Source organism: Cyphomyrmex costatus, unplaced genomic scaffold, assembly GCF_001594065.2.
Source record: "Cyphomyrmex costatus isolate MS0001 unplaced genomic scaffold, Ccosl1.0 scaffold223, whole genome shotgun sequence".
In the NCBI taxonomy this organism is placed as follows: domain Eukaryota; kingdom Metazoa; phylum Arthropoda; class Insecta; order Hymenoptera; family Formicidae; genus Cyphomyrmex; species Cyphomyrmex costatus.
In genome coordinates this window covers 197,354-207,791 of record NW_017276291.1, presented here as the reverse complement: position 1 = coordinate 207,791, position 10,438 = coordinate 197,354, and the positions used below count along the sequence as shown (strand labels likewise).

Here is a 10,438-nt window from a genome sequence, read left to right as displayed (position 1 = left end):
AAGAAATGACTAGTTCCGTACGCTGATAAATCGCGAGCGGAATGAGAAATAGTGATTGCGCTGCGCCGCCGCCGTCGTATGGAATGCATAACGAGGAACATTCTGGGAGGAAGGATGGGCGATGGGGGTTGAGAAAAGAAATGAAGACATTGCGTAGTTTGCGCGGGGGAGATTTCTGGACGTGCTCGGTGTCGCAGAAGCAAGAAAACTCGTGTACCTACTGTGAATTAACGGCGGCACAAGTCATTTGCGGTAGATCCCGGTCCAGCTCTTGCTCCAGCTTTGGTTGAAAAGAAACGGAATTTAACATCTCTGCGACGAGATAGAGGTGAACGACTTGGCTATAATCAGAGTAGACGCGCGCGCTCGATGCGATCGTTGAGAAAATAATTGGAGCGAGCTTCGTTAATGAATCAATATTCCCATCGTCTTTGTACGATTATTCCTTGAAAATCTTCATCTTTAATTAGCTTTTTTTTTTTAGCACGAAGGCCTCATTTACGGTTTTCCCACAGTTGACTCTGCATCGCTAGATGCTTGCGATTAGGATCGAACAGAATATTCCAACCAATGAATTCAATTGAATTCTATCTTGAATAATTGTAGGAATCAGATCCCAGTGTTTCGAGTAACAACAAAAATTGATATTATAGGAACAACAAAGCAGTAGAAGCGTGAAAATTTAATTCTACTGTATAAATTATCTATACTAACACTACTGCAGAACAAAATTTTTAAAAAAGTTTCATCGCAAGAAAAATGGTCTCAAAGAGACAAAAAATGACGATTTTGAGTTTTCGTGACATTGCAACATTAGCAGCTTTTTCTATATTTTATTAATACAACGCAAAAATCTCAACTTATTTTAATTTTAAAATGTATGTTTTTTTCCCCTACAGTATATGTATATAACAGAAATGATGTTATTTAAAAAATTTTTTTTGTTAATATTCTTTTAACGAATAACAGGATTATAACCTCATAGAATATATGTCTAGGTCAATGTCATTAGCGATTGCTCCCCTTTCCTGCAAAATCTTATCATATACTCCTATATTAGTTGAATTTATTTTATATTTTAGCTATTAACCTTTGTAATTTTTATAGGAATGTGTTGAAGTTTTTGAATATTTTTCATACGTGCGTTATTTTTTTCCTTGTTATTTTTGATAAGTTTCAATGCAAAGTCTAGATCGCATCATTTAATTTTGTATTTGGTATTTTGATTTCATGTTTTCATTGGCTGTCACACGCGTCGATTTTATGGTTTTCCGTCTCGCATTGTCCAATTATAGATTCATTATTATTAGCCAAATGTTTATTCGCCCTTGTACGCCGCGGTAGGATGCACCGCCTCGCATTCTATCGAAAACGTCATATTGCATACTACTCTCATTGAACGCAGGCAAGTCACGCAAATATTTTCTTCGATGAGAGCTTAATCAATTTTAACGTTATAATTATCGTTGTTGTCAGCTCCATCAATTAATTTATTCTCTTCTTTTAATTAGCTTAATTAGCTCACAGTCTCTTAATTCGTCACGTGCTTTTAATCTTTTATGCTAACCAACTTGTATACACGTTAATTAATAATTTTGATAATAACAGTTATCTGACTATTGTTTGATCATGTTTTACCTTTATTTAAAAAATACATCTATTATTCAATAAAAAGTTTTCTATAAGATCGTTATAAAACAACACAATAATTAGGAAATAAAGACTTTAAACGATCAAGCGATATCTTTAGTGCTGAAATAATTCTGTTACTAGTAAAATTCGAAGAAACGGTAAAATTATTTTTTATTATTTTTTGTCTACGTGTTCTATGAGCGAAGATATTGTGATGCAAAGTATGTATAACATCTGTTACTTTTTAAGATATCTCATCGTTATTGTCGTGATTATTATTATGTTCATCGTCCAGCTATAATGTACTCTATTACATATTTTGATATAAGTGTGTGCTGTCCAGCCAGAATATACTGTTGGACATGAGACTACGCGCGTATTAAGGCAAAAACAGTGTGTCCCTATAGAGTCACTAGGCAAGAAGCGCTAATGATGCATGGTTTTGGAAATGTCGAAGCCATTCTCTGCATATTGCATTTTCTATATGTTAATGTTATTCCTATAATGTTAAATTGTACCTACAATTTGAGTTATCTATAGGTCGCATCCTGCTTTTATTCAACATGTCATTAATTTAATTAAAGCAATGAAATTTAGTTTATTTATTGAATGCATTAATAATGTATTAATATTTATTAAATGTATATACACTGTTGATATTAAAACTATTATAATTAAGGTGCTTGAGCTGAATTAAATTCATCTGATTAATTTTATTTTTTAAAATTTTGTTTATTTAAATTTTATTTTTTAAAATTTTATTTATGGGAATATTCAAAATTATTATAAACTAAATAAGAATAAAAAATTTCACTCATTCACAAATATAAAAAATTTATTTTCTAAATAAAATATTTCTAAATAAATAAAAAAAAATTTTTTGTAATTGTAATATTGGGCTTTATTGCATATATATATATATATATATATATATATATATATATATATATATATATATATGAATAAAAACACTTTTTATTTTAATTTAATATTCGATTGTAGCATAATATTCATTTATACAAGAAGCATATTCTTCCTTAATATAATATATTGATTAATTTGGACAATATTGTTTATGTTGTATTGCTGCTTGTACGTACACATATATCCAATGTCTGCAATCAGGCCCTAAGCATCATCATTCCCCTGTATACATATAACCACGTATAGATTCCAAAGTGGATGGACGCAATTCTCTCAGGACAATCTACATACATACAAAGATGTATATATGCAAATGCGGTCAGATATTGTAGACACAGTTGCAGGTCGTAATCAGGTGAATTAGCACACGACATTCATGTTCACGTGACGATGATTCACACATAGTGTACATCTACTTCATACACATGGAAGAAATTATTCTTAAATATCCTAAAGAAATTGCTTGATTTCTATGAATTTCTTTTAATTAATAATTGGCAAAGTTAATTCTCACCTTTATTTTCAAAAATCAGTACAAGTACCTCTGTAAAAGTACAAACGAAAACGTGGTACAAACGATCCCGAAACAGCACCCGTTTACAGAATTAAAATTATTTCAAAATAGGGTGCTGGCATTTTTTTCAACTCTTTTTAATTTCAAATCCTTGAGGAACAAACGATAAGAAAAGTGATACGAGCTTAATTTAATGCGTATAAAAATGAATTTTTCTTAAAGTCGGATGCCAGGTTCACAAAGGTAAACAGAATGACACGTGTGTTGACTGAGTTTCCTAAAAAGAAAGCAAACATTATAAACAGCCATTATTATATTACGCAAAATTGAAAAATATACAACTATAGTTGCTACACGTGTAATAACCGTGTTCAATTATATTGGCCAGGAACTATGAAACTTATAGAGCTACTTTTATTTATAGCGCCAATTCCCTGAGTGAGCTAGCACATACATATACATATATCCGGCTAAGTTAATTATTTCTTATTGTGTCTATTCGTTCACGGCGTCCACATAATCGGCCCATTCATGCGGTAAGACCGGAAATGATGTTGCAGACAAATATTTTAAAACAAAAGAAATAAATTGCCGGCCACAATTTAATGGCAGCAATTTTTTGAAAATTAACGTTAATACGCAACGTATTATTAGGTGCTAAACTTAGTTTCCGCGGTTCACATTTAGATGACGCTATAGTAGATGTAATTTACTTTGACTTTTTGAAACTGGCTGCATTTTAGAGGTTAGACATTTGTCAACAAAATTCAGTGCAAAAAGATTCATTTAAGCGCGAACAGTGCTATTTTTTTTTTTTTTTATTAAACATAGAACGTGATAAGTTGTTTTTTCGACGTGTTGCTTCATTACTTTGATTTGAAAAAAAACTGCAACTGCAGCTCATAAATTGCTTGTCGAAGCTTATGGCAATTATGCTTCATCGGAAAAAACATGTCAAGAATTATTTCAGCGATTAAAAAGTGGTGATTATGATGTGAATAATAAACAACGCTCAGGTCAACCGGAAACGTTTGAAGACACCGAATTGCAAACATTATTAGACGAAAACTCAGCTCAAACGCTCCAACAATTGTCTGTAGCATTAAACGTTATTACTTTAGCATTAAACGTTATTACGTTAGCATTAAATATTATTACTCCGATGGCTGTTTCCAAACGTCTACATCCAATGGGAAAGATTCAAAAGAAAGGAAAATGGGTACCACTTAATCGAAAATGTCATTGCGAATCGTTTAAACATCTCTATTTCTCTGCTCGCCAGAAAGCAAAAAAAGAGTTTTTTATGGCTCATTGTGACTGGCAATGAAAAGTGGATATATTTTGACAATCCCAAACGTCATAGGTGCACCCCGGCCAACCCTCAACACTAAAACGAAATATCCATGGCCACAAAGCAATGTCTGCATTTGGTGGGATATGCAAGGCGTGATTTACTACGAGCTACTCAAACTGACCGAAAGTATCACGGGGGATCGATATCAATTATAATTTAACCGTCTGAATGAAGCATTGTTGGAAAAAAGGCTAGTAGTAGCTACCAATCGACGCAAAGTTATGCTTTTGCACGACAACGCCCGACCACACGTTGCAAAAGCCGTCAAGGAAACACTGATGCAGCTCGAGTGGGAAGTTCTCCCGCACACAGCGTATTCACCAGACTTCCTTCAGATCATTACTTGTTCCAATCGATGCAGCACGGCTTGATGGATACACGCTTCAAAAATTACGAGCATGTGCGAAAATGGATCGACGAATGGATTGCTTCAAAAGATTAATCATTCTATCGTCGCGGAATCCACTTATTGCTCGAAAGATGAGAAAAATGTATAGCTAGCGAGGGCAAATGTTATACTTTGATTGATATATTTTTTGCTTTTGATAAATGAGTTTTTTAAGCAAAAATACTGCAGAAACTATGTTTACCTAATAATTATCTAATAATTTGTTAAACTTATCTTTAACTTTAGGAAAAATCTCTGAAATTTTTCGAAATTTATTTTATAGAGATAATTGTTAGATATTGCATATTGATATGAACAATATTAATAATCTAGTATATACTGATTAAAAGTAAAATGTTAAAAATTTGCATTTAATGATTTAAATGTAATTATAGAAATGTGTATAACAATATAATACATATTGCACGTAACATTTACATCGCTGCATACGAAATTATATATACGACATTAACATTATTTTATATTTAGTTGACATTTATAGGTTAATTAATTAGCTCTTGAATATCTATTATAAAATTCTATTACAAAATTAAAATCTCTCAACAATTACCTATTAACTAACTTGTATTTTTTAAAATTCTGTATATTGATAGTTATTAATTCTTTCGCTCTGTGTTGTCATATTTTCCAAAAATCGATATTCAGTTTTTTCTACCATTTCGCAGATGAACTGCGTCGTTACAGACCATAATTGTGCCTAATCGCATCGAATCACGCCTGATTATCTAGTTTTAATTTCATTTAGACTAGAAGATACAGATTGCTGCAGGTACAGAAACCACGTTTCACTTGTGTATCGATGAAATGTATTCTTATGTTTGAGAGAGAGATGGAGAAGGGGAGGAAGAGGGAGAAAGATTTAAGGATGAAACGTTGTTTAACTGGTAAGACCGATCTACAATTGCGTAAACATAGTTGTAAGTGGTTGTAGTTATAAGAATTGACCAATGACAGTCGAATATTCTCCTCGTATTCAACTGTGATTAGTCAATTCTTACAACTACAACTATGTTTACGCAATTGTAGATCGGGCTTTAACGTTGTTAAATACATCATCAGCAGGATTGCTCAGTTTTAGGATTGTCGTGACGAGGATGGACTTTAGTGGTAGAACTTTCGAGAATCGAGATAGGGGATAGGAGAACTGCACATTTAACTTTGATTGCAAGAGCATATTATGAACTCTCAGTCTCCGGATGGGGGAGGGCTCGAAAACTCGGAAATGCGTACTACACATCTAGCGCTGTGCTCTTGTTGTCCGAGGGACGCGGAAGAGTGGTCCTCATCGCATCTCGACGATGACGAAGACGGTATTCGCAGTTTACACACGAGTGCCTATGGGAATATGCTTATCGACCCGTGTACATATTTGGCACGTTCTGTCTCCCATATCCTCTTTTTAAGCTCTATGGAAGAACTCGTTCTCCTTCTCATTTGCGGTGCAGAAAACCGTCCATATGATCGCGGACAGTATATTATAATATTACGAGTCACTTCATCGCATATGTAAACGATCGAGAAGAGCAATAGCCGAGATTTGTTATGAATCTGTGTATTTAACATTGATTTCAATGCACCAACTGTCTTGTATAACATGAGGGAAGATATTCCGATACGGCCATATGTTTCAGGATTGACGTGTCTCTAATTACTCTTTTCTCTTTCTTAATTCTTTCTATGAAACACGTTGAGAGAAAAAAAATTTATAATATTATAAATACAAATATTGTATTTATAATATTATAAATATTTATTTATAAATAAATATTTATATATGTATTTATAATATTATAAATACAAGCTGATTAAGATTAAGTAGTATTAAAAGGGATGTAAAATTTCGTCTTTCATTTAATTAAACTTTTCTATTACATAATCAAAAATTTATCTAAATAGTTCACGTTGTACAATTGTAAATTGTATATTATACACGCAATGCCATTATAATCATGTAACTAACGAGCAGTGGTACAGCATTCAATAGTTTCAAAAATATGCAATGTTTTAATTTTTATTCCACTAAAAGTGGCATTAATCTTGTCGCGCGAGTTATAAAAATTTATCCAACGGTTCATGTTATATAATTGCTATTGCTGCCCGACGATAAGCGACAATATAGCACTGAATGTGCATCCCTTGTCGAGAAGGAGGATGAAGGGGTGGCAACGCATGTCGGTGATATACGACGCGTCGCGGCGCGATGAAAACGAACGAACGAATGAATACGCTCAGTAATATGCGTAAAATGAATTTAATCTCGTGAAAACGGGCAGCATGATTTGTGTCCAGCAAATTTCCCAGACGAATGTATGCACACAGATTTGATGTATGACAGCCGAATAATGAGACAATTGAACAGAGATAGGAAGAAAACGGATCAACGAACATATAAGCCAAATAAATCGAACGAGTTGTTAATTAACCGAGCATGATCTTTTTTTTCGTTAATAACTATTTAAATTATTTAAAAATAAAAGATATTGCTTCATGTACTTTACAGACCCAAGTTTTTTACTAAGTATGTATATGTCGCAGTCTTTTTGAGAAATTCGCCTTTTCGCGAAAAGGTTGCGACATATATACAAAATGTGACAACTTTTTCAATTAAATATATTATATTCTGTGTAATAAATTTATTTTTAATATTACGTTTTACATCCTTTTATTTCGAGAAAAATAAAATAATTATACATATAATTCTCGATGTTTAGAAATTAATCTATGTGTACAATTTACTTTTTATTATTTCACAGTATTGTTTCGAAAAAAGACTTGTTACTAAATTCTCTCTTTAATTCCCAGGGATGAATATTCACAAATATTGATGCGTTAAAAATTAGCAGAAAATATACGTATATCAAGAACTGTTTTATCATTTATTTTTGTCTAACGTGTGCTACGATATTTTAAGGCTATATATAGCTTTATAATTCAAGATAAGGCTAGATACATGCAAATTTTATTATGAATTATAATATCATAATTTTAAACTAAATACCGATGAGAATAAGCCATTTACGGTCAAACTGGATCTTGGATGCTTCTAATATAATTTTTTTGAATTTATATATTACCAATGTAAATCTTTAAATGCGCACCGAAATTTTTTTAGATTTACAATACAAACTAATGAACTACCGCAGTACTATCACGAGTTAAATTGACTAACAATTTAACCATTTTTTATGCTCATTGCATTTTGGATCTTAATAATATGTTGAATGACATATTAAAATCTATGAATATATTAAAATCTATGATATATTAAAAATCTGTAAATAATTTAATTACATTGCGAAAAATGTCTTTGTTATCCAATTTTTATAATTTTCCAACAATTTGTAATTTCCAGCTTAAGTTATTTTATCACAACTCAGCATTGTAATGCAAGGTTTACAAGAGAAGTAGTAGCGATCGTAAGGTCTTCAATCGTAGAAAATTAACCAATAATATTCTTCTTATATTCGACTGTGATTGGTCAATTTTCTACAACTTAAGACCCTACGTCTTCTACGACTACTATTGTGGACCTCGCACTAATGTGTTGGACAACTTACTCCTGCCTCATAACTATTCTATGATAATCGCATACAGAATGAGAGTTTGAAAATATTATGACAGCGATGCAGATCTCAATTGTTGCACATTATTTTTTAAGTTTAATACTGAAAGTGGAGTCGAAACATACGGATTTATCATATGTGACGTATTGTTGCTGTTAAATTGTTTAGCGTAATATAAACAACTTACGGTTGATTCTTATGGTCTTATATGTACATTACATTATTTTTTTGTTTCGCTATATTATATTCGCTATATTATATTGATAACTTGAATAAGAAATATTCTATGTTTTCGCCAAAAAGAATTACAAGTAGAGATGACTTTTATTATTCAGTTACTCAACTTTAAAAATTAATTTAGTCGTATTTGAATAATCGTTATTTATATATCCTGATTTCAGGTACGTGGATTCAGTGATATGCCGCGAATTCTTCAACATTCATGCGCGAGAGGAAGTCCTGATCTTCAATCTGGTTTGTATTACGGATGATACATGTGAAATTTCAAAATTTATAAATCAGATATATCGATTTATTATATATTACATATATTATTATATCTCCGCTCGTAGGGCATATAGAAAAAAAATCAAATTTTATGATACGAGGGAAAATCAATAAGTTCTTAGAAAATCTGTCAGACGGCACTCGCAGTGTCATGTCACATTACTTTTTGACAAGTAGCATCTTTCAGCTGATTACTGTCAAATTTTGAGCGGAGTTTATCAAGAGGTTTCATCTCTGTAGACCATTAAAGTGAACAACCTTTGTATTTTTTGCAAAATGGAAAAAAACGAGTTTCGTGCAGTGATCAAACATCTACATATGAAAAGTTTAATGCCGAAAGAAATCAAAGCCGAGTTGGATAATGTTCATAGCACATCTGAACCAGCGTTCGCGACTGTATATAATTGGATGAATGAATTTAAACGTGGTCGTACATCCACCATGTGATGCACCTCGTTCGGGACGTCCAATTAAGGCTGCCACGCCAGAAATCATCGATAAAGTCCACGATATTGTTTTGACTGATTGATTAGTGAAAGTGCGCGAGTTTGTTGAGGCCACAGGCATACCACATGGCACAGTGATTTCAATTTTGCAGGAACAATTAGATATGAAAAAGTTATCGGTAAGATGGGTGCCGCGTTTACTCACTGTGGACCATAAGCGTGACCGTGTGACGATTTCAAAACAATGTTTGAAGATGTTTCAACGTAATTTGGATGAATTTCTGCGACGATTCATTACTGTGGACGAAACATGGATCTATTACTTCACACCCAAGACAAAGGAACAGTCAAAACAATAGTGAATCAGTTCCGAAGAAGGCGAAAACCGTGAAGTCGGCCGGAAAGGTGATGGCCACAATTTTTTGAGATGCACTTGGTATAATTCATCGATTACCTTTCGTCGAAGCAAACGATCAATGGCAATTACTACACAGCCTTATTGGATCGTTTCAACAACATTTTAAAGAAAAAACGTCCCCATTTGGCGAAAAAGAAAATGCTCTTCCATCATAATAATGCACGGGTTCACACGTGCCCGGCACCGATGGCCAAATTAACGAATTTCACTACGAATTGCTTTCCCATCCAGCATATTCGCCAGATTTAGCCCCCTGCGACTATTTCCTGTTTCCAAACCTAAAGAAATGGTTCGGAGGAAAGAGATTCACCACCAGAAAGCAGCTCATCGCCGAAGAGGCTTCTGAAGGGTTAGACAAATCATAACATTCGGCTTGAAAAAGTTGGAGAATTGTTGGATTAAGTGTATCGAGCTGAAAAGAGACTATACATATATGGAGAAATAAAAACAAATCATTAAAAAAAATGTGTTTTACTGTTTTTCTAAAAACTTATTGACTTGCCCTCGTACAATCCAAGTAGTTGCTATCGATTAAGCATTTGTAAAACTTGACCAGTTTAGTCGTTATTAAGATCCGATAATCTCAATCTACCGCAACTCGTTGGCTCGCAGAAAAGAACGATAGTGTTGTTGCGCTTGGCTTAGCGCCAAAACACTACCGTGTTTCCAAA

At 33.0% G+C, this 10,438-nt stretch overlaps 1 pseudogene; it reads left to right on the top strand.

The window, feature by feature from the left end:
* The first annotated feature begins 9,179 nt into the window (after positions 1–9,179).
* LOC108773894 (uncharacterized) lies at positions 9,180–9,708 on the top strand (annotated as a pseudogene).
* Positions 9,709–10,438: the final 730 nt, after the last annotated feature.